The sequence below is a fragment of the Pristiophorus japonicus genome, chromosome 9 (assembly GCF_044704955.1).
Source record: "Pristiophorus japonicus isolate sPriJap1 chromosome 9, sPriJap1.hap1, whole genome shotgun sequence".
NCBI lineage: Eukaryota > Metazoa > Chordata > Chondrichthyes > Pristiophoridae > Pristiophorus > Pristiophorus japonicus.
Genome location: NC_091985.1, coordinates 222,572,986 through 222,598,625, shown reverse-complemented (window position 1 = coordinate 222,598,625; position 25,640 = coordinate 222,572,986). Strand labels below are relative to the sequence as shown.

General features: G+C 46.2%; 2 pseudogenes; both read left to right on the top strand.

Moving 5' to 3' along the window:
* The window catches only part of LOC139274159 (zinc finger protein 850-like), a 360,216-nt pseudogene that overhangs the window by 292 nt on the left and 334,284 nt on the right, over positions 1 to 25,640 (top strand).
* The window catches only part of LOC139273796 (zinc finger protein 585A-like), a 280,327-nt pseudogene that overhangs the window by 243,857 nt on the left and 10,830 nt on the right, over positions 1 to 25,640 (top strand).

The window sequence follows — 25,640 nt, the reverse complement described above, 5'->3', positions numbered from 1 at the left end:
TCAGACAGTGTGTAACCCGGGCCCCAGTGAGCTCAGACAGTGTGTAACCCGGGGGCCCAGTGAGATCAGACAGTGTGTAACCCGGGGGCCCAGTGAGATCAGACAGTGTGTAACCCGGGGGCCCAGTGAGCTCAGACAGTGTGTAACCCGGGGGCCCAGTGAGATCAGACAGTGTGTAACCCGGGGCCCAGTGAGATCAGACAGTGTGTAACCCGGGGGCCCAGTGAGATCAGACAGTGTGTAACCCGGGGGCCCAGTGAGCTCAGACAGTGTGTAACCCGGGGGCCCAGTGAGATCAGACAGTGTGTAACCCAGGGAGAATTCCGGTGATTTTCTGTAAGTCCAGACGGGCGGGACAGGAATCTTGAGGAATAGAATAAAATCAAACAGAAATACTGGACATATACTTTTCTGAAACATTGGAAAAACACTTTATACTACATTCCACTTCACAACATTAATATTCTTCTAATTTTCTGCCCTGCCATAATTAGATCTCCCGATGAATGGTGGAGTGATTGAGAAAGTTCCACAGCTGGAAGGAAACAGGGATTGTGGACCGAGGAACAACAGCAGGTGAACCAGCACAGGATTGTGAGAGCACCAACCAGGGAGCCCTTTCCGATTGAAAGCGCTTCAATAGATCGACTAGGGAGAAATGTAAGAGAAAGTGCCATTTACTCAGATACACACCGGTCCTGTAGACAGTACACACAGGTTACAAGGTAAGGCAGGAAATGAGACTGGGAGAGTCTGATCACCGAGCATAATTATCCAGCATGAGGCCGTGCAATGGGATGTGAAGTGAGATCACTTTCTGTCTCTAAACACACAGTCACAGTGAATCTTGTGTGTGTTTTAGAGTGAAGGGCTTTGATCTCAGAGGTGACTCCAGTTTGAGGCAGAGACCAGCAGATGGACCCGTCTCTACATTCGGTGGGGCTGAACTCACACCATCAGATCTCAATGTTCAAATAATTCCCATCTGGTGAGAAAGCCAATGGAAAGGTTGAACTGGAAGCATCATAGTCAATTCATTGATCACAATGCACAGACCAATCTGAAATACCGGTACGGCCTATCACTGACAGAATCAATTGTTCATTCATGAACATTTGGAATTAACAGAAAATATATTGATAACTACTACTATTGAAGCATTGATCACTTGAGGTATGTAGTATTTGAATAAACTGAAACACAGATATGGAGAGTTGCAATTTATTGATTGGCGTCGTACTTGACCCTGAGATGAGCTTCCGAACCCATATTCCCTCAATCACCAAGTACGTTTACTTCCAGCTCCATAACATCGCCGGTCTCTGCCCCTTCCTCAGCTCATCTGCTCAAACCCTCATCCATGCCTCTGTTATCACGACATTGGACTATTCCAATGCTCTCCTGATCGGCCTCACACCTCGCAAGCTTACGCTTATCAAAAACACTCCTGCCCATATCCTTACTCAAAAACACAAGAAGTAGCAGCAGACGTAGGCAATAGGACCCCTCCCGTCTGCTCCGCCATTCAGTAAGATCTCTGTTCGATAGAGAATTTCAAAGATTCACAACTGTAAGTGAAGAAATATCTCATCTCAGTCTGAAATGGCCGATCTCTTATCCCAATACTAGGACCCCTAGCTCGAGACTATCCAGCCCGTGTCAATTCTATGTTTCAATTATATCACCTTCCATTCTTCTAAACTCCAGAGAATATAGGCCTATTCGAATCAATCTGTCCTCAGTCCTCTCATCCCAACTTATACCAATTTCCATTCACCCATCACCCCTGTGCTCGCTGAACTACATTGGCTCCTGCTCCATCGATTTCAAAATGCGCATCCTTGTTTTGAAATCCGTCCAGGACCTTACCCCTCCCTATTGCTGTAACCTCCTCCAGCCCTACAACCCTCAGAGATCTTTGCATTCCTCCAATTCTGGCCTCTTGAGCAGCCCCAATTTTTATCCCTCCAACATTGGTGGCCATACCTTCAGCTGCCGAGGCTATAACCTCTGGAATTCCCTCCCGAAACCTCTCCACCTTAAAAAAGCTCCTTAATACCTACCCTTTTGAACAAGCTTTTAATCCTGTGGTAGTATTTCCTTACGTGACTGGATATTAAATTTTGTTTGCTAACGGTCCTGTGAAGTGCCTTGGGACATTTTACTACGTTTAAGGCACGATATAAATGCAATTTGTTGCTGATAACTGAAGATATTTATAATTGTAATATAACAAAACTACAGGCATGGGGAATTGCAATAGATTAATAACTGCAGAGGAAGAGGATTGTTTTGTATTGCTAACAGTGTGAATTATTTTAACGTGAGGTGGCCCTTGCACATTAGCTACCACGCGGACTTGGCAAAGCAAGGTCTTGGTCCAATGGCAAGGGGATCCAAGACGACTGGACACCAGGCTCTGCTGCATGTTTCCTCTGGCACTGACACTCACTGGGGTACAGTTTCCTCTGGCACTGACTCTCACTGGGGTACAGTTTCCTCTGGCACTGACTCTCACTGGGGTACAGTTTCCTCTGGCACTGACTCTCACTGGGGTACAGTTTCCTCTGGCACTGACTCTCACTGGGGTACAGTTTCCTCTGGCACTGACTCTCACTGGGATACAGTTTCCTCTGACACAGATTTACTGTGTATCTAATTCGTGCTGTCCCTGCCCTGGGAGTGCTTGATGGGACAGTATAAAGGGAGCTTCGCTCTTTACCGAACCCATGCTGTACTTGTCCTGGGATTGTTTGTTGGGACAGTGTAGAGGGAGCTTTGCTCTGTATCTAACCCGTGCTCTGCCTGCCCTGTGAGCTTTGATGGGTTGCTGTAAGAGAAACTTTCCTCTGAATCTAACCTGTACTCTACCTGCCCAAGTTGTATCTGATGGGACAGGATAGAGAGAGGTTTACTCTGCATCTCATCATCATCATTGGCAGTCCCTTGAAACCTAGAAAATAGATGCAGGAGTAGGCCATTCGGCCCTTCGAGCCTGTACCACCATTCAATATAATTATGGCTGATCATGCAACTTCAGTACCCCATTCCTGCTTTCTCTCCATACTCCTTGATCCCTTTAGCTAAAAGGGTCACATCTAACTTCCTTTTGAATATATCTAACGGACTGGCCTCAACAACGTTTTGTGGTGGAGAATTCCACAGGTTCACAATTCTCTGAGTGAAGAAGTTTCTCCTCATCTCGGTCCTAAATGGCTTACCCCTTATCCTTAGGCTGTGACCCCTAGTTCTAGACTTCCCCAACATCGGGAACATTCTTCCTGCATCTAACCTGTCCAATCCCATCAGAATGTTATATTTTTCTGTGAGATCCCCTCTCATTCTTCTAAATTCCAGTGAATATAAGCCGAGTCGATTCAGTCTTTCTTCATATGTCAGTCCTGCCATCCCGGGAATCAGTCTGGTGAACCTTCGCTGCACTCCCTCAATAGCAAGAATGTCCTTCCTCAGATTTGGAGACCAAAACTGTACACAATATTCAAGGTGTTGCCTCACCAAGGCCCTGTACAACTGCAGTAAGACCTCCCTGTTCCTATACTCAAATACTCTCGTTATGAAGGCCAACATGCCATTTACCTTCTTCACCGCATGCTGTACCTGCATGCCAACTTTCAATGACTGATGTACCATGACACCCAGGTCTGGTTGCAAATCCCCTTTTTCTAATCTGTCACATAGAAACATAGAAAATAGGTGCAGGAGTAGGCCATTCGGCCCTTCTAGCCTGCACCGCCATTCAATGAGTTCATGGCTGAACATTCAACTTCAGTACCCCATTCCTGCTTTCTCGCCATACCCCTTGATCCCCCTAGCAGTAAGGACCTCATCTAACTCCTTTTTGAATATATTTAGTGAATTGGCCTCAACAACTTTCTGTGGTAGAGAATTCCACAGGTTCACCACTCTCTGGGTGAAGAAGTTCCTCCGCATCTCGGTCCTAAATGGCTTACCCCTTATCCTTAGACTGTGACCCCTGGTTCTGGACTTCCCCAACATTGGGAACATTCTTCCTGCATCTAACCTGTCTAACCCCGTCAGAATTTTATATGTTTCTATGAGGTCCCCTCTCATTCTTCTGAACTCCAGTGAATACAAGCCCAGTTGATCCAGTCTTTCTTGATAGGTCAGTCCCGCCATCCCGGGAATCAGTCTGGTGAACCTTCGCTGCACTCCCTCAATAGCAAGAATGTCCTTCCTCAGGTTAGGAGACCAAAACTGTACACAATACTCCAGGTGTGGCCTCACCAATGCCCTGTACAACTGTAGCAACACCTCCCTGCCCCTGTACTCAAATCCCCTTGCTATGAAGGCCAACATGCCATTTGCTTTCTTAACCGCCTGCTGCACCTGCATGCCAACCTTCAATGACTGATGTACCATGACACCCAGGTCTCTTTGCACCTCCCCTTTTCCTAATCTGTCACCATTCAGATAATAGTCTGTCTCTCTGTTTTTACCACCAAAGTGGATAACCTCACATTTATCCACATTATACTTCATCTGCCATGCATTTGCCCACTCACCTAACCTATCTAAGTCGCTCTGCAGCCTCACAGCATCCTCCTCGCAGCTCACACTGCCACCCAACTTAGTGTCATCCGCAAACTTGGAGATACTACACTCAATCCCCTCATCTAAATCATTAATGTACAGTGTAAACAGCTGGGGCCCCAGCACAGAACCCTGCGGTACCCCACTAGTCACTGCCTGCCATTCTGAAAAGTACCCATTTACTCCTACTCTTTGCTTCCTGTCTGACAACCAGTTCTCAATCCATGTCAGTACACTACCCCCAATCCCATGTGCTCTAACTTTGCACATCAATCTCTTGTGTGGGACCTTGTCGAACGCCTTCTGAAAGTCCAAATATACCACATCAACTGGTTCTCCCTTATCCACTCTACTGGAAACATCCTCAAAAAATTCCAGAAGATTTGTCAAGCATGATTTCCCTTTCACAAATCCATGCTGACTTGGACCTATCATGTCACCTCTTTCCAAATGCACTGCTATGACATCCTTAATAATTGATTCCATCATTTTACCCACTACCGATGTCAGGCTGACCGGTCTATAATTCCCTGTTTTCTCTCTCCCTCCTTTTTTAAAAAGTGGGGTTACATTGGCTACCCTCCACTCCATAGGAACTGATCCAGAGTCAATGGAATGTTGGAAAATGACTGTCAACGCATCCACTATTTCCAAGGCCACCTCCTTAAGTACTCTGGGATGCAGTCCATCAGGCCCTGGGGATTTATCGGCCTTCAATCCCATCAATTTCCCCAACACAATTTCCCGGCTAATAAGGATTTCCCTCAGTTCCTCCTCCTTACTAGACCCCCCGACCCCTTTTATAACCGGAAGGTTGTTCGTGTCCTCCTTCGTGAATACCGAACCAAAGTACTTGTTCAATTGGTCCGCCATTTCTTTGTTCCCCGTTATGACTTCCCCTGATTCTGACTGCAGGGGACCTACGTTTGTCTTTACTAACCTTTTTCTCTTTACATATCTATAGAAACTTTTGCAATCCGTCTTAATGTTCCCTGCAAGCTTCTTCTCATACTCCATTTTCCCTGCCCTAATCAAACCCTTTGTCCTCCTCTGCTGAGTTCTAAATTTCTCCCAGTCCCCAGGTTCGCTGCTATTTCTGGCCAATTTGTATGCCACTTCCTTGGCTTTAATACTATCCCTGATTTCCCTTGATAGCCACGGTTGAGCCACCTTCCCTTTTTTATTTCTATGCCAGACAGGAATGTACAATTGTTGTAGTTCATCCATGCGGTCTCTAAATGTCTGCCATTGCCCATCCACAGTCAACCCCTTAAGTATCATTCGCCAATCCATCTCAGCCAATTCACGCCTCATACCTTCAAAGTTAGCCTTCTTTAAGTTCTGGACCATTCAGATAATATTCTGCCTTCCTGTTTTTGCCACCAAAGTGGATAACCTCACATTTATCTACATTATACTGCATCTGCCATGCATTTACCCACTCACCTAACCTGTCCAAGTCACCCTGCAGCCTCTTAGCATCCTCCTCACAGCTCACACTGCCACCCAGATTAGTATCATCTGCAAACCAGGATGACTTGCTTCCACGCCAAAAAAGGATGAGTTCACAGGTGTTTCAATGAAGGACCTAATATTCCAGGTCCTGAACTACATCCTGAAGGGTGGAAGATGCCTGTGCGTGGCTTTTTTTAACATGTGGTGGCCGTTGCACGCCAGCCACCACATGGGAAACTCAGTATCTAATCTGTGCTGTGCCTGCCCTGGCATTGTTTGATGGGACAGTGTAGATGGAGGTTTACTCTGTATCTAATCCGTGCTGTACCTACCTTGGGAGTGTTTGACGGGACAGTGTAAATTGGGCTTTACTCTGTATCCAATCCGTGCTATACCTGTCCTGCGAGTGTTTGATGGGACAGTGTAGAGGGAGCTTTACTCTGTATCTAACCCGTGCTGTACCTGCCCTGAGAGTGTTTGATGGGACAATGTAGAGGGAGCTTTGCTGTATATCTAACCAGTACTGCAACTGCACTGTGTGTGTTTGCTGGAACAGTGCAGTGGGAGCTTTGCTCTGTATCTAACCCGTGCTGTACCTGCACTGGGAGTGTTTGATGGATAATGTAGAGGGAGGTTTACTGTGTATCTAACCTGTGCTAACCTAGCAAGTTGTGAGGAGGACGCAAAAAATTTACAAACGAATATAGATATGCTAAGTGAGTGGGCAAAGCTTTGGCAGATGGAGTATAATGTGGGAAAATGTCAGGGTATCCACGTTAGTAGGAGTAATAAAAAGGCAAATTATTATTTCAATGGTGAGAGATTACAAAATGCGGTGGTACAGAGGAATCTGGGAGTCCTTGTACATGAAACACAAACATTCAGCATGCAGTTACTGCAATTAATTAGGAAGGCAAATGGAATGTGGGCCTTTATTGCAAGGGGGATATAAAAGTAGGGAAGTCCTGCTGCAAATGTACATGGCGTTGGTAAGACCAACCTGGAGTACTATGTACAGTTTTGGTCTCCTTATTTCAGGAAGGATGTACTTGCACTGGAGGAAGTTCAGAGCAGGTTCACGAGGTTGATTGCTGAGATGAAGGGGTTGTCATAATGAGAAAGGTTGAGCAGGTTGGGCCTGTACTCATTGGAGTTTAGAAGACGTAGAGGTGATCTTTTTGAAACGTATAAGATTGTGAGGGGGCTTGACAGGGTAGATACAGAGAGGATGTTTCCCCACGTGGGGGAATCTAACGCTAGGTGGCATAGTTTCAGAATAAGGGGTCGCTTATTTAAAAGGGAAATCGGGAGGTGTTTCTTCTCTGAGGGTTGTGAATCTTTGGAATTCGTTACCTCAGAGAGCTGTGGGGGCTGAGTCATTGAATGTATTTAAGGTGGAGATAGACAGATTTTTGAAAGATAAGGGAGTCAAGGATTGTGGGGAGTGGGCAGGGAAGTGCAGTTAAGGCCTGAATCTGATTAGCCATGATCTTATTGAATGGCGGAGCAGGCTCGAGGGACCAAATGGTCTACTCTGCTCCTATTTCTTATGTTCCATACCTGCCTGGGGAGTGTTTGATGGGATAGTGTAGAGAGTGCTTTACTCTGTATCTAAGCCCCTGTACCTGCCCTGAGATTGTTTGTTGGGACAGTGTAGAGGGAGCTTTACTCTGTATCTAACCCCGTGCTGTACCTGTCCTGGGAGTGTTTGATGGGACAGTGTAGAGGGAGTTTTGCTGTATATCTAACCAGTACTGCACCTGCACTGTGTGTGTATGCTGGAACAGTGCAGAGGGAGCTTTGCTCTGTATCTAACCCGTGCTGTACCTGCACTGGGAGTGTTTAATGGGATAATGTAGAGGGAGGTTTACTGTGTATCTAACCTGTGCTAACCTAGCAAGTTGTGAGGAGGACGCAAAAAATTTACAAACGAATATAGATATGCTAAGTGAGTGGGCAAAGCTTTGGCAGATGGAGTATAATGTGGGAAAATGTCAGGGTATCCACGTTAGTAGGAGTAATAAAAAGGCAAATTATTATTTCAATTGTGAGAGATTACAAAATGCGGTGGTACAGAGGGATCTGGGAGTCCTTGTACATGAAACACAAACATTCAGCATGCAGTTACTGCAATTAATTAGGAAGGCAAATGGAATGTGGGCCTTTATTGCAAGGGAGATGGAGTATAAAAGTAGGGAAGTCCTGCTGCAAATGTACATGGCGTTGGTAAGACCACACCTGGAGTACTGCGTACAGTTTTGGTCTCCTTATTTCAGGAAGGATGTACTTGCACTGGAGGAAGTTCAGAGAAGGTTCACGAGGTTGATTGCTGAGATGAAGGGGTTGTCATAATGAGAAAGGTTGAGCAGGTTGGGCCTGTACTCATTGGAGTTTAGAAGACGGAGAGGTGATCTTTTTGAAACGTATAAGATTGTGAGGGGGCTTGACAGGGTAGATACAGAGAGAATGTTTCCCCACGTGGGGGAATCTAACACTAGGGGGCATAGTTTCAGAATAAGGGGTCGTTCATTTAAAAGGGAAATCAGAAGGTGTTTCTTCTCTGAGGGTTGTGAATCTTTGGAATTCGTTACCTCAGAGAGCTGTGGCGGCTGGGTCATTGAATGTATTTAAGGTGGAGATAGACAGATTTTTGAAAGATAAGGGAGTCAAGGATTGTGGGGAGTGGGCAGGGAAGTGCAGTTAAGGCCTGAATCTGATTAGCCATGATCTTATTGAATGGCGGAGCAGGCTCGAGGGACCAAATGGTCTACTCTGCTCCTATTTCTTATGTTCCATACCTGCCCTTTGAGTGTTTGATGGGACAGTGTAGAGGGAGCTTTACTCTGTATCTAACCCATGCTGTACATGCCCACGGAGTTTTTGACAGGTCTGTGTACAGAGAGCTTTATGCTGTATCTAATCAGTGCTGTACATGCCCTGTGAACTTTGATGGGTTGGTGTAGGGGGAGCTTTCCTCTGTATCCAACCCGTACTCTATCCGCTCTAGTTGTGTTTGATGGGACAGTGTAGCAGGAGCTGTAGGCTGTATATAATCTATGCTACCTATCCTGGGAGTGTTTGTTGGGATAGTGTAGAATGAGGTTTACTCTGTGTCTAATCCTTGCTGTACCTGCCCTGGGAGTATTTGATGGGACAGTGCAGAGTGAGCTTTACCCTCTGCCTAACCCGTGCTGTATCTGCCCTGTGAGTGTTTGATGGGGCAGTGCAGAGGGAGATTTACTCAGTATCCAACCAGTACTGTACCTGCTCTTGGGAATGTCTGATGGGACAATATAGAGGGAGGTTTATTCTATTTAATCCATGCTGTACCTGCCCTGCAAATATTTGATGGGACAGTGTAGACGAAGCCTTACTCTGTTTCTGACCCGTGCTGTACCTGCTCTGGGAGTGTTTGATGGGACAGTGTAGAGGGAACTATACTCGCTATCTGACCCATGCTATACATGCCCTGCGAGTGTTTGATGGGGCAGTGTAGAGGAAGCTTTACTCTGTATCTGGCCCATGCTATACCTGCCCTGGGAGTTTTGGATGAGACAGTGTAGATAGAAGTTTATTCTGTATCTAACACAGGCTATACCTGCCCTGGCATTGTTTGATGGGACAGTGTAGAGAGAGCTTTATTCTGTATCTGACCTGTACTGTACCTGCCTTGGCAGTGTTTTTGGGACAGTGCAGAGGGAGCTTTGCTCTGTATCTAACTAGTGCTGCACCTTCTCTGGCAGTGTTTGATGGGATGGTTAGAGGAGCTTTAATTGGTACCTAACCCATGCTGTACCTGCTCTGAGAGTACTTGATGTGACAGTGTAGAGGCAACTTTACAATGTATCTAATCCGTGCTGTACCTGTCCTGGGCGTGTTTGATGGGCTAATGTAGACGGAGATTTACCGTGTACTGAACCTGTGCTAACCTAGGAAGTTGTGAGGAGGACGCAAAGAATCTACAAAGGGATATAGAGGGGCTAAGTGAGTGGGCAAAAAATTGGCAGATGGAGTATAATGTGGGAAAATGTGAGGTTATCCACTTTGGTAGAAAAAATAAAAAAGAGAATTATTATTTAAATGGGGAGAGATTACAAAATGCGGTGGTACAGAGGGATCTGAGGATCCTTGTACATTAAACACAAAAAGTTAGCATGCAGGTACAGCAAGTAATTAGGAACGCAAATGGAATGTTGTCCTTTATTGCAAGGGGGATGGAGTATAAAAGTAAGAAAGTCCTTCTACACCTGTACAGGTCGTTGGTAAGACCACACCTGGAGAACTGCGTACAGTTTTGGTCTCCTTATTTAAGGACGGGTATACTTGCACTGGAGGCAGTTCAGAGAGGTTCACGAGGTTGATTACTGAGATGAAGGGATTGTCATATGAAGGAAGGTAAAGCAGGTTGGGCCTATACACATTGGAGTTTAGAAGATTTAGAGGTGATCTTATTGAAATGTATAAGATTTTAAGGGGGCTTGACATTGTAGATGCAGAGGGGATGTTTCCCCTCTTGGAGGAATCTAGAACTAGGGGGCATAGTTTCAGAATAAGAGGTCACCTGTTTAAAACTGAAATGAGGAGGAATTTCTTATCTGAGTGTCGTGAATCTTTGGAATTCTCTACCTCAGAGAGTTGTGGAGGCTGGGTCATTGTGAGAATGTAGATAGAAGGTTTGCGAATGTGTTAGTAAGAGATCATGGGAAAATGGCCAAGAGAAATTGTCCAGCTGCGATATTTGCCCTGTCGACACAAACTAAGGATTACTCAGAATTGTGGTCAAACACGAGTTACGTGAAAAAGCAAAAGTCAGACATGATTCAGACGAGGGGCTGCTATAAACAGCAGTAAAATAGGAAAGTGTGATGAGATTCGAAACAATAAACACATCCCTGGAGCCCGCCCTATTTGGAGAGTTGCTAGCCTGCAATTGGGTATGCTATGGGGGAAATCGACCAATGATTGTATAAACTAAGTGTCACTCAAATGTGTTCTGCTGTAACAGTATATAAGTGTTGAGCTTTTGTACTGTTACGTAGCTTGTCAGGACAGAGGTGGACAAACTCGACTCGAGTGTGTTCCCCTTTATCTTAACAGGTCCCGGCCGGGAGAATCTACAGAATAAAGGTCTTATGTTGCTAAGACTAAAAGTGTTCATGTGTCAGTGAATTCGCTGAAACAGATTGAAGGGAAAAGAATCCAGTATCAACATTTGGTGTCAAAAGTGGGATCTCAACGGACGACTGCCGAAAACTTGCGAATTAAGAGCTAGACTAGCCTTGGACGAGACGAGAGGGAAATGGCCACTGGAGTAAGTATAATTTCAATACTGCTCCAGTTTCCTCCGGTTTCAAAAGTCTGAGGAAAGTTTAGCCACTCGCTGGTTCTCAGGTGGTGTCTGAACGAGATCCAGGTCACTCTGGCGAACACTTTCTAAACTTAGGAAATTGTCGTGCGGCGTCACGACCAGGCTGTGTGGGTTCGAGGCCCAAGTAAATTAAGTAAGAATTGTCATGCGGCGTCACGAACAGGCTGTGTGGGTTCGAGGCCCAAATAAATTTAAATCGGGAACCTAGAAAGATTAAGTAAATTGTCGTGCAGCGTCACGAACAGGCTGTGTGGGTTCGAGGCCCAAGTAAATTTAAATCGGGAACCAAGAAAGATTAAGTAAATTGTTGTGCGGCGTCACGAACAGGCTGTGTGGGTTCGAGGCCCAAGTAAATAGAGAATCGCGCGAACCGCGTAGGGAAACGCGGAGGTTAGGGAATTACATAAAATTAAGCTGCGGGATTACGCGGGACTGTGTAAATTTTAAATTGTACTTACGCCAGGTGCGGTGTTAATCTTGTAGATCACTTGGTCCACCTAGGCTCTGGGTAAGTTAAACTGAGATCACCACGGGGCGGCGTGGGGACGATTCGGATTAATTAGGACCCCGATCCAACGTGCGGCGACACAAGGATGGGTAATTTAGATAAAACTACGAATTCCCTGAAAGGTCATGGATCCAAAAAAAAAAAGAAATCTTGTGAACGTCTGTTTTAAATGCTTGTATGATTTTTACTGTGGATGAGAAAGCTTGTGTTGGGGAAACCGGGGAGTTGTGGTTTGCTTTAGCTCCACCCACTTTTTCAAACAGTGAAAGTTTTTTTAACCCTTCGTAGTGTTGTCCTGTGGGAAGTTTAAGAGTGTGAACCTTATTGAATTACGTATAGTCAGATGATAAGTTACGGAGCCAGGAAATGCACAAAGGATAGGTTTGTTCAGTAAAAACAAAATTGGTTTAAAAAAAAAGGGATAAGGATTTAATAGCCAAATGGAGACAGTACTGTCAAAAGCTGAAAGATGAGTCCCTTCTGTCAAGCTGGCAGGAGAACGCCACTAAACTAGGGCTGTCCTTGACAGAAGGAGGACATGTTAAAACTGTAGACATCTTTAAGAAAGAGTGCGCGCACGAGAAACGTACTAAGAGTTCCCTTGGGACCTCTGAGAAGGGTACCGATAGACCACGTGGTCGAATGGTTGGTTTTGCGTTGACCGAGGCTGCTGATGAATTTGATGAATGGTCACTGACTCGGCGCCCAACCCCAACAGCGCCTCCCGCAGCCCCGGGCCCCTCACCACAGTCCCCTTCCCGCCAACCTCCACCCTTCACTCCGGCGGTAGGAGGTGATGATAACCGTAACCCCACACCAATGAACCGACAAGCCCAGACAGACTCTTCCTCTTCAGATAGTGACTCAAGTCCTCAGTTCACCGACCCTGTGGCCGGTAGGACCAGATCTAAGACTAAAGGACGTAACCTGATCGTTCAGACCCCTAGTCCAGAGAGGCGATGCGGGCACTCTCATCAGCCCCGCTCTCAGTCCGAACCTCGACGCCATTGGCGACGACTCACTCGTCATAGCCGAAGCTCCAGCATTAGTTCTACAGGGTCGGAGTGCTCTTCAGATAGAGAAACGGCCTCAGGAAATAATACTTCTGTCCAGAAAACTAAGGTGGAACTAGGCAGTTCCCAGTTCGACCCATGCCAAATCCCAATCCAGAGCAGGTTGCAGAACACCCCACCATAGATGTAGAACCTGTCAAGTTTATAGATCGCCTCCGACTCACCATTGGAGTTTATAATGCAGAATCAAGAGACTTGTGGTCCTTAGTGCAGCAGACCCTGAGCCCGACTGAACACGACCGGTTCTTAGAAAATTTGGGGTGAGCCACCCATGATGAATTAGTGACTGCTCACCCTAATAATGCCCAGGATCGCCTAAACGCTATCTTTAATGCTCTCAGCAAGAACCTTCAGAAGCCCATCAGTATGGCAGCAGTAAACATAGAAACATAGAAAATAGGTGCAGGAGTAGGCCATTCGGCCCTTCTAGCCTGCACCGCCATTCAATGAGTTCATGGCTGAACATTCAACTTCAGTACCCCATTCCTGCTTTCTCGCCATACCTCTTGATCCCCCCAGTAGTAAGGACCTCATCTAACTCCTTTTTGAATATATTTAGTGAATTGGCCTCAACAACTTTCTGTGGTAGAGAATTCCACAGGTTCACCACTCTCTGGGTGAAGAAGTTCCTCCGCATCTCGGTCCTAAATGGCTTACCCCTTATCCTTAGACTGTGACCTCTGGTTCTGGCCTTCCCCAACATTGGGAACATTCTTCCTGCATCTAACCTGTCGAACCCCGTCAGAATTTTAAATGTTTCTATGAGGTCCCCTCTCATTCTTCTGAACTCCAGTGAATACAAGCCCAGTTGATCCAGTCTTTCTTGATAGGTCAGTCCCGCCATCCCGGGAATCAGTCTGGTGAACCTTCGCTGCACTCCCTCAATAGCAAGAATGTCCTTCCTCAGGTTAGGAGACCAAAACTGTACACAATACTCCAGGTGTGGCCTCACCGATGCCCTGTACAACTGTAGCAACACCTCCCTGCCCCTGTACTCAAATCCCCTTGCTATGAAGGCCAACATGCCATTTGCTTTCTTAACCGCCTGCTGCACCTGCATGCCAACCTTCAATGACTGATGTACCATGACACCCAGGTCTCTTTGCACCTCCCCTTTTCCTAATCTGTCACCGTTCAGATAATAGTCTGTCTCTCTGTTTTTACCACCAAAGTGGATAACCTCACATTTATCCACATTATACTTCATCTGCCATGCATTTGCCCACTCACCTAACCTATCCAAGTCGCTCTGCAGCCTCACAGCATCCTCCTCGCAGCTCACACTGCCACCCAACTTAGTGTCATCCGCAAATTTGGAGAAACTACATTTAATCCCCTCATCTAAATCATTAATGTACAGTGTAAACAGCTGGGGCCCCAGCACAGAACCTTGCGGTACCCCACTAGTCACTGCCTGCCATTCTGAAAAGTACCCGTTTACTCCTACTCTTTGCTTCCTGTCTGACAACCAGTTCTCAATCCATGTCAGCACACTACCCCCAATCCCATGTGCTCTAACTTTGCACATCAATCTCTTGTGTGGGACCTTGTCGAACGCCTTTTGAAAGTCCAAATATACCACATCAACTGGTTCTCCCTTGTCCACTCTACTGGAAAACATCCTCAAAAAAGTATTAGAAACTAAACCCAAACGAGAAGAAACTGCCGACGAATTCATGGAAAGATTTATTGAAATATACGGAGGTCAATCAGGAAATAATGCCTTCAGGGCAGGGGACAATTCACCTCAATTCTGCGCTATTCTACTTCAGTGCCTGCCCTATTCGATTGCTCACGCTATCCGGACAAATAATATGAATTGGGCAGATAACAGTAGAGCCCAAATGGAAAGAGCGGTAAAATATTACTGGCAGGAGAAGAAAGGAGGGGAAGGAGGAGGCGCACCCCTGACCCGGGTCAAAACCGAATATGTGACTAGAAAGGAAGAACCCCCATGGAGAGGACCCTGGTCCGACCCGAGGGGATACCAGATGGAACCACAGTACTGTGTATAGGGATGGGTGGATAACCAAGGATACGGATATACCCAACACCCAAATGGCCCAGGGCCCTGCTAATTACGGACCGCCCTATTGTCCCCGGCCTGGTATGGGAAGAGGTCGGGGCTGGGAAAGACGAGATGGATGCTTTAATTGTGGGCAAGAAGGACATTGGAGTAGAGAGTGTTCCTCCCGTCGGCACGAAAGAGGAAGAGGAGGGGGGCAAGGGGGGAGAGGATGGGGATCTTACACTAACTTCTCCCAGAACAATCCCTTTGGCCAACCGTCCCCCGATTACGTAGCTTGATTGTACAGAGAACCTCCCCGGATGACGAATCGATTTGCCGGTTTCCAGTCCCTAGCACGGCTAAACAAATGCGACAGTGGTTGGGGATGATCAATTACCGTAGATCCTGGATCCCTAACGTTGCCCTGATGACTAAGCACCTTACCCCGTATACAAATAAGGAAGGCAGCTTTGAAATAAAAACTGCAGACGTCCAAGCCTTTAAGGAACTAAAGACGGCCCTGCTGCAAGCTCCGGCTTTGGGCCGGCCCCTCTATGACTGGCCCTTTCAACTGTATTGTACAATCCTGAAAGACTGTGCTACCGTTATCTTAACACCTCTCACTCCGTAGCTGCCCTCCTGGGCCAACTGCAGACTCAACACCTTACCATGGTCAGGCAAAGCAGATATGAGATCTACCTACTGAATAATCCTAAACTGACCTTTCGGCACTGTACAGCCATTAATGCGGCCTGTTTTCTTACTGAGCCACCCCAAGATGAGGAAGAACCCAGTCATGATTGTTTATCTTTAATTCAGGAGGCCTCGTCGGTCAGGGAAGATTTAGTTGACGGACCAATGGAAGACCCAGACTGTATTATGTATGTTGACGGAAGTTCTTCTATTAATCCAGAAGGTACACGAATCTCAGGATACGCCATAGTAAACCAGGAGAATCAGGTCTTGGAATCTGCCGCTTTTGAAACCGCCTATTCTGCCCAACAAGCTGAACTATTCGCCCTCACCCGAGCCTGTATCTTGGCCAAAGACCTCAAAGTCAATATCTATATCGACGCTAGGTATGCCTTTAGGGTAGCCCATGATTTCGGACAGTTATGGAAAAATAGGGGATTCCTAACTTCACAGGGGAATGAGATATCTCATAGGCAACTAGTATCAGATTTGTTGCAAGCCCTCATGCTCCCTAAACGTATTGCTATTGTCAAGTGCACTGCCCACACTACTGGAAACTCTCCGGTCGATATAGGAAACCGCCATGCTGACAGAGAGGCTAAACAGGCCTCTTGCAGAGAACAAATGGTGGTGCCTAGAATGATGAGTCAAACTAAAAGTCCTGCCAAGGATAAGTTAGCCTCGGAAAAACCAATGCCAACCATCCAAGATGTCATTAAAGCACAGGAGGACGCTCCTGAAAAAGATAAACTGTTGTGGAAAGATTATGGATGTACTTATGACAATGTTTCTAAACTCTGGACCACTCCCGCGGAACAGACTTGCATGTCTGATGAGTTGGCTCTATGGCTTATTGAATGTATGCATTTTGCTACTCATTGTGGAGTGAGGATAACAAGTGACACGCTTTTGGCCACTTGGTGGCACCCTAGACTCCAGATGCTAGCCCAGAACATCAGTAGTCGCTGCCTTGTTTGCCAACAGCATAATCCAGGGAAGGGAGTCCCCTGTGATTGGGGTAAGACGCCCTACCAGAAAGCCCCTTTGAGACCTTACAGTTGGACTACATTGCGTTGCAAAAAGTTCAGTGTTACAAATATGTGTTGGTAATAGTAGATATGTTTAGCAGATGGATTGAAGCCTACCCTACCCTGGATAATAAGGCTCAAACTGTTGTTAAGGTGTTAATGAGGGAAATTGTTCCTAGATATGGTATAGAAACATAGAAACATAGAAAATAGGTGCAGGAGCAGGCCATTCAGCCCTTCTAGTCTGCACCGCCATTCAATGAGTTCATGGCTGAACATGAAACTTCGGTACCCCCTTCCTGCTTTCTCGCCATAACCCTTGATCCCCCGAGTAGTAAGGACTTCATCTAACTCCCTTTTGAATATATTTAGTGAATTGGCCTCAACTACTTTCTGAGGTAGAGAATTCCACAGGTTCACCACTCTCTGGGTGAAGAAGTTTCTCCTCATCTCGGTCCTAAATGGCTTACCCCTTATCCTCAGACTGTGACCCCTGGTTCTGGACTTCCCCAACATTGGGAACATTCTTCCTGCATCTAACCTGTCTAAACCCATCAGAATTTTAAACGTTTCTATGAGGTCCCCTCTCATTCTTCTGAACTCCAGTGAATACAAGCCCAGTTGATCCAGTCTTTCTTGATATGTCAGTCCTGCCATCCCGGGAATCAGTCTGGTGAATCTTCGCTGCACTCCCTCAATAGCAAGAATGTCCTTCCTCAAGTTAGGAGACCAAAACTGTACACAATACTCCAGGTGTGGCCTCACCAAGGCCCTGTACAACTGTAGTAACACCTCCCTGCCCCTGTACTCAAATCCCCTCGCTATGAAGGCCAACACTAAGTTGGGTGGCAGTGTGAGCTGCGAGGAGGATGCTATGAGGCTACAGAGTGACTTGGATAGGTTAGGTGAGTGGGCAAATGCGTGGCAGATGAAGTATAATGTGGATAAATGTGAGGTTATCCACTTTGGTGGTAAAAACAGAGAGACAGACTATTATCTGAATGGTGACAGATTAGGAAAAGGGAAGGTGCAACGAGACCTGGGTGTCATGGTACATCAGTCATTGAAGGTTGGCATGCAGGTACAGCAGGCGGTTAAGAAAGCAAATGGCATGTTGGCCTTCATAGCGAGGGGATTTGAGTACAGGGGCAGGGAGGTGTTGCTACAGTTGTACAGGGCCTTGGTGAGGCCACACCTGGAGTATTGTGTACAGTTTTGGTCTCCTAACTTGAGGAAGGACATACTTGCTGTTGAGGGAGTGCAGCGAAGATTCACCAGACTGATTCCCGGGATGGTGGGACTGACCTATCAAGAAAGACTGAATCAACTGGGCTTGTATTCACTGGAGTTCAGAAGAGTGAGAGGGGACCTCATAGAAACGTTTAAAATTCTGACGGGTTTGGACAGGTTGGATGCAGGAAGAATGTTCCCAATGTTGGGGAAGTCCAGAACCAGGGGTCACAGTCTAAGGATAAGGGGTAAGCCATTTAGGACCGAGGTAAGGAGAAACTTCTTCACCCAGAGAGTGGTGAACCTGTGGAATTCTCTACCACAGGAAGTAGTTGAGGCCAATTCACTAAATATATTCAAAAGGGAGTTAGATGAAGTCCTTAGTACTCGGGGGATCAAGGGGTATGGCGTGAAAGCAGGAAGTGGGTACTGAAGTTTCATGTTCAGCCATGAACTCGTTGAATGGCGGTGCAGGCTAGAAGGGCTGAATGGCCTGCTCCTGCACCTATTTTCTATGTTTCTATGTTTAACATGCCATTTGCTTTCTTAACCGCCTGCTGTACCTGCATGCCAACCTTCAATGACTGATGTACCATGACACCCAGGTCTCGTTGCACCTTCCCTTTTTCTAATCTGTCACCATTCAGATAATAGTCTGTCTCTCTGTTTTTACCACCAAAGTGGATAACCTCACATTTATCCACATTATACTTCATCTGCCATGCATTTGCCCACTCACCTAACCTATCCAAGTCACTCTGCAGCCTAATAGCATCCTCCTCGCAGCTCACACTGCCACCCAACTTAGTGTCATCCGCAAATTTGGAGATACTGCATTTAATCCCCTCGTCTAAATCATTAATGTACAATGTAAACAGCTGGGGCCCCAGCACAGAACCTTGCGGCACCCCACTAGTCACTGCCTGCCATTCTGAAAAGTACCCGTTTACTCCTACTCTTTGCTTCCTGTCTGACAACCAGTTCTCAATCCACGTCAGCACACTAGCCCCAATCCCATGTGCTTTAACTTTGCACATTAATCTCTTGTGTGGGACCTTGTCGAAAGCCTTCTGAAAGTCCAAATATACCACATCAACTGGTTCTCCTTTGTCCACTTTACAGGAAACATCCTCAAAAAATTCCAGAAGATTTGTCAAGCATGAGTTCCCTTTCACAAATCCATGCTGACTTGGACCTATCATGTCACCATTTTCCAAATGCGCTGCTATGACATCCTTAATAATTGATTCCATCATTTTGACCACTACTGAGGTCAGGCTGACCGGTCTATAATTCCCTGTTTTCTCTCTCCCTCCCACCTATGTTCTTTCTCTGACTCAGGCTCTGCGACTAGCTCACAACCAGGTTCGAGAGGCTCACCTCGACCTCCCAGTTTTACCCGAATCATCCCTCGTGGCACCGGGGAAGTATGTCCTGATTAAGAAATGGATTCGAAAGGGACTAGAGCCACTGTGGGAGGGCCTTTTCAGGTGTTACTCACTACCCCCACCGCAGCTAAGGTTGAAGGGAGAAGTGCCTGGGTTCACCTGCACCACTGTAAACTGGCTACTACATAAGCCTATGTTATCAGCCGTCCTAACCCTTGTTTCTGTTCCAGATTTCCTCTCCACCATAGCTGAATAAATCACATCCTTGGGGCAGGAAGAAAAACGCCAAGAACACGGGAAAAGAAAGGAACAAACAGACTTAGCTGTTTTTGATTTGACCTTATCTTATTGTTAACTAATGTATTGTATCGTCTAAAATTATTTAAACATGTGTAAGCTAGTAGGTATAATTGTGCTATCTTGTGCTATCCTAGCAGAACTAGAAGGGGTATACCAGGAAGATGTGTGGAATTAATAGACTCCATGAATCCTGAGTGCAGGGGATCCCAGGGAAAGAACGGAGCGGTATGCTCAGACATTGCAAGCTACCCGCTTTGCTTCTCAGGACAAGGGTGGGGTTGTGTATATGCCCTGGTACCCGGGAACGCCACCTGTGTGCAGACGCAGTGTGCCCGTCAGCACTGTCGAGTGCGTAAGGGCCAGTTTACCTGTACCTGTAACGAGCAAAGATGCCTGAACGTGACCGCAGGAAGGCAAGTTATCTGCGGTCAGTGTAACGGAACTCATGTCAGCTCAGAAACATGGGCATACCCGTTTGATGCTTATCAATTGGTAGGATCAGGCTCAAATTCAAGGGAACCTAGCAAATGGTGGTATAAGCAGTTCACGAGTGTTAGCAACACCGACGTAAAGTGTTATAGAGCTAAGGAAGGATTCGTGTTCCTCCTCAACGGCACCTTCAAGTGGCCTCCCACTAACCTTGGCCACTTTGTATGCCATTGTTTTCAATTTGATCCCATCCTTTACTTCCTTCATTAACCGCGGATAGTTCTCCCGTCGCTTAAAGTCTTTCCTTCTCACCAAAATATATTTGCTCGTGGCTCAGGTAGTAGTCCAGAGATTATTGCCTTTGTGGTTCTGATTTTTAATTTAGCCCCGAGCTGCTCAAAATCCTTAAGCAGAACCCCTTTCTTTGTTCTGCCTATGTCATTGGTACCTACGTGGACCACGACAACTGGATCTTCCCCCTCCCACTCCAATTCCTCTTCAGCCTAGAGGACAAAGAAACATAGAAAATAGGTGCAGGAGTAGGCCATTCGGCCCTTCGAGCCTGCACCGCTATTCAATGAGTTCATGGCTGAACAGTAAGTAACTTGTTAACATTGTTGTTGCCAATTTAAGTGTATCTAAGGGTTAAGTCATGGCAGGAGAGCTCGGTCACGTGATATGTGCCTCCTGTACCATGTGGGAACTCAGAGACACTTCCAGTGTCCCTGACGACTACGTGTGTGGGAAGTGTATCAGCCTCCAGCTCCTGACTGACCGCGTTGCGGAATTGGAGCTGAAGGTGGATTCACTCTGGAGCATCCACGATGCTGAGAATGACGTGAGTAGCATGTATAGCGAGCTGGTCTTACCACAGGTGAAGAGTCCACAGCCAGCTAGGGAATGGAAGACCAGCAGAAAGAGCAGTGCAAGGAAGGTAGTGCAGGGGTCCCATGCGGTCATCCCCCTGCAAAACAGATACACCGATTTGAGTACTGTTGAGGGGGATGACTCATCAGGGGAGGGCAGCAGCAGCCAAGTTCATGGCACCGTGGCTGGCTCTGCTGCACAGGAGGGCAGGAAAAAGAGTGGGAGAGCGATAGGTGATTCTATTGGAAGGGGAATAGATAGGCGTTTCTGCGGCCACAACCGAGACTCCAGGATTGTATGTTGCCTCCCTGGTGCAAGGATCAAGGATGTCTCGGAGCAGGTGCAGGACATTCTAAAAAGGGAGGGAGAACAGCCAGTTGTCGTGGTGCACATTGGTACCAACGACATAGGTAAAAAAAAAGGGATGAGGTCCTACGAGACGAATTTAAGGAGCTAGTGTGGATATCTGAACGGAATATATGGAATTAAGGACAGTAAAGTAAACGGGATATATGAAAATGTATAAGCCATGGAAGAATAGCTGGGAGAATGTCAGATTGCAAATAGTGCAACATCAGCATAGCTAACAGTCTGTCTCAAGGTTTCAAGTCACTAATCCTGCCAATAATATATAATTGTAACATGAAATACATCTGCAGAATTGCAAGGTCTCAGTAAATAGTCACACCATTAGATTGAAACATTTGGAGGCAATACTTGAGCTTTCAAGAAGAACATCTCATATAGATTGACTAATGAGTGGCTGAGTTAGACTGTCAATCCATTTGTATTTTGTTATCTGATTTCAAAACTGTATAACTGTTAACGCTTTACGATGTAACTTCACCTATCCGTAGGGAGTGTGTACGCTCTATCCAGAGAGTATATCTTCTGTCTGATAGGTCTTACTGGCCGGTAATAAAGACTGCTTTGTTCAAAGCACAAGAGGTATTCGACTCAGTAATTTTACTGAACCAGATTGAAGTAAAAGAATCCAGGAATTAACATTTGGTGTCAGAAGTGGGATCTCAACGGACGACTGCCGAAAACTTGCGAATTAAGAGCCAGACTAGCCTTGGACGAGACGAGGGGAAAATGGCCACTGGAGTGAGTATGATTTCAATACTGCTCCAGTTTCCCCCGGTTTCAAAAGTCTGAGGAAAGTTTAGCCACTCGCTGGTTCTCAGGTAGTGTCTGAACGAGATCCAGGACAATCTGGTGAATACCTTTCAAACTTAGAATAGGGATAGAGATAGGGAAATTGTGCGATGATGCAAACCAAGCGGCGACTTGGAAAGATAGTTAGAGCTAGATAGGGATAGATGATCAATCATGGATCCAAAAAAAATTAATAGGAAAGAAAAGAGACTCTTATGAATTTCTGTTTAAATGAGAAATGCTTCTGTGACTTTTACTGTAAAAAAAAAAAGCCGGGGAGTTGTGGTTTGTTTTATCTCAAACAGAATGAAAGTTTGTTTTAACCCTTCGTAGTGTTGTCCTGTATGTGGGAAGTTTAAGAGTGTGAACCTTATTGAATTACGTATATTCGGATGATAAGTTGCGGAGCCAGGAAATGCCCAAAGGATAGATTTGTTAAAAAGAGAAAAAATTACATGGTCCCGGTGGTTAAAAAAAAAGAAAAACTTGTTGAAAGAAAACATTCAGAGAAGGCACAGCAAAACAACTGAGATGGATTCAAAAGGATTTTTTTAAAAAAAAATTATATTAAATAACACGACCTTGAGGCTGGAACAATTGAGATAACGAAAAGCAGTCCACAGCCTACGTGCCAGACTTCTCTCTAGTTATAAAAAAAAGTAACGTACTAAATAGGTGCTGAAAGAAAAAAATGTTCTGAGATTTTAAATTATGAAAAATATAAAATCACTCCTGTCCAGTTGGCAGAAAAACTCCATTAAATTAGGGCTTTCATTGACTGATTGAATTTAAACTGCGCAGTAACGCGAAAGGATAGGGAAATTTGGAGACTAAAAGAAATTAATTGAGGCTCATAAGAAATCAAAATTAGAAAATTAGGCTCACAGGGAATAAAATGGGGATTTAAATAGAGGATAGGTGTTCAACTCAGGTACGACGTCGACCTTGTATATCACTTGGCCCGTCTAGGCTCTGATTGAATTTTAAAAAAAAACCCCGCAGCAACTCGGAAGGTAGGGCCGACGCGAACGCGCGGCCGAGAGAGAGAAGGGCCGAAGCGAACGCGCAGTGACGTAAACGCGCAGTGAAGCGAACGCGCAGTGACGTCAACGCGCAGTGACGTAGACGCGCGGTGACGTAAACGCGCAGTGACGCCGACGCGTAATGACGCAGAGGCGCAGCAACGCGAATCGCGAAAGTCAGTGCTAATGGCAGTAAGTCTGTAAGTCTTAAAGTGTTTAGAGTTTTAAGTTTAGTTTTAAGATCGCGCGGCTATGCGGACCGTGCGGTGATGCGGGTAATTTTGTAGATCGTGCGGCTATGCGGACCGTGCGGTGATGCGGGTAAGTGTTAGAAGTCTTTGTCTATTTTGTAGATCGCGCGGCTATGCGGACCGTGCGGCGATGCGGGTAAGTGTTTGAAGTAAAGTTAAAGTATCTTAACTCGCGCGGCGACGCGAGCCACGGGTCGACGCGGATTGCGCGGCGACGTGAACTGCGAGGCAACGCGGATTGCGCGGCGACGTGAACTGCGAGGCAACGCGGATTGCGAGGCGACGTGAACTGCGAGGCGACGTGGTAGTTTAGTATTGAGATCGTGCGGCGACGCGGACCGTGCGGCGATGCGGGTAAGTGTTAGATTTGGAGTTAGTTAAAGTCCGTGTTAGTTCTGTAAAGTCTGTGTCTATTTGTAAGTTTGTTTAAATTGCACGACGACACGAACGCGTAGCGACACAGTAATACGAGGGGCAGTGTGAAAATGGGAAATCAGTTAGATAAAACCACGGATGCGGATAGTCCGCTACAAAAGTTATGTGAGGAATTCCCTGAAAGAGCTGAAGACTTTAGAAAATTATCAGGAGCCCTGAACAAATTATTAGGGGATGACCAGTGGCCTCTAAGTGACACTAGAAGTGTAGAGGTAAAAAAAAAAAAGCACAGGGATTAATTTGGAGAAGGGGACGAGGAAAAGGGGATAAAAAAATTTAATTGCAACCTGGCGACATTATTGTCAGAAATTAAAAGATGCATCACTTCTATCGAGTTGGCAAACAATGCTATTAAATTAGGACTTGCATTGACAGAGGGAACACATGTTAAAACTGTAGACGTCTTTAAAAAAAAAGAATGAATGTGCGCACGAGAAACTTGCTAAGAGATCCTCTGGGACCTCTGAGAAAGGTATTGATCAACTACAAGTTAAAATGGCTGGCTTTGTGTTAACCGAGGCTGATGATGAAATTGATGAGTGGCCACTGACTCAGCGCCCAACGGCGCCTCCCGCACCCCCTGGCCTCTTGCTCCAGTCCTCTTCCCAACACCCTCCACCTAACACTCCGGTAAAAAGAGTTAGGAACAACCACATATCACCAAAGCAACAAACCCAAACTGACTCCTCATCCTCTGATAGCGATTCGGATCCCCAGTTTACAAGCAATACAGCCGAAAGAACCAGATCTCACACTCGAAAGGGCAGAACTATATCTCAACATCACAAACAGTCCCGTAAATCTTCTAGTCAACCTACCAGTCCAAGTTGTGAAAGACATAGCAAACACCCCCGCCGATCGAGACGCAGAACTGTCAAGCAGTCAGACAGCTCTGAAACATCCTCCGGCCTGGAAATGATTTCCAAGATCCCAAAGTCCCGACACCAATTCCCTGTCGGACCAATGCCAAACCCTGATGCACAACAAGCTGCAGACCACCTCTCTATAGATGTCTGTGATCTTCAAACAACTATTTGATTGCTCACGCTATCCGGACAGATGGAAAGGGCAGTTAAATATTATTGGCAGAAAAAGAAAGGGGAGGGGGGAGGTGCGCCCCCAACCCGGGTCAAGACTGAATACGTGACTAGAAAGGAAGAGCCATCTCGGGAGGAAGGATCAATAGAACCGCAGTGTTGCATACAGGATTGGATGGATAAGCAAGGATACGGTTATACTAAACAACCAAACGGCCCGAGCCCTGCTAATAAACCTCCCTATTGTCCCCGGCATGGTATGGGAAGAGGCCGGGACTGGGTAAGAGGAATTGACTGTTTTAATTGTGGGCAGGAAGGACATTGGAATAAAAATTGCCCCTACCGTCAGCATGGAAAAGGAAGAGGAGGAAGAACAGGGGGGCAAGGGGGGAGAGGAGGATCTTACACTAATTTCTCCCAGAACAACCCCTTTGGTCAATTGTCCCCCGATTGACTACGCAGCTTGATTGTGCAGGGATCCTCCCCGGACGACGAACCCATTCTGAATGAGTGGCAACCCTTTTGATAGATACGGGAGCCTTCATGTCTTCTGTACAATCAAAGCTTAAACTCCCTGCTTCTACTGAAACACAGGAACTTTCAGGATTCCTGGGACAAATCTCGACATTCCCAGTGTCAGAACCGGTTAAAATGGGTTACCAGGAAGAATCGGTGGAACATCGAGTTGTTATCACAACCAATCTGGACTGTAACTTGATGGCTAGAGACCTCCTTTGCAAATTCCAGTTGCATTTGGAGTGTGGAGATAACGGGATTATTGTAAAACAGGAAACCCTTAAGCGGCAGTATTATACCAC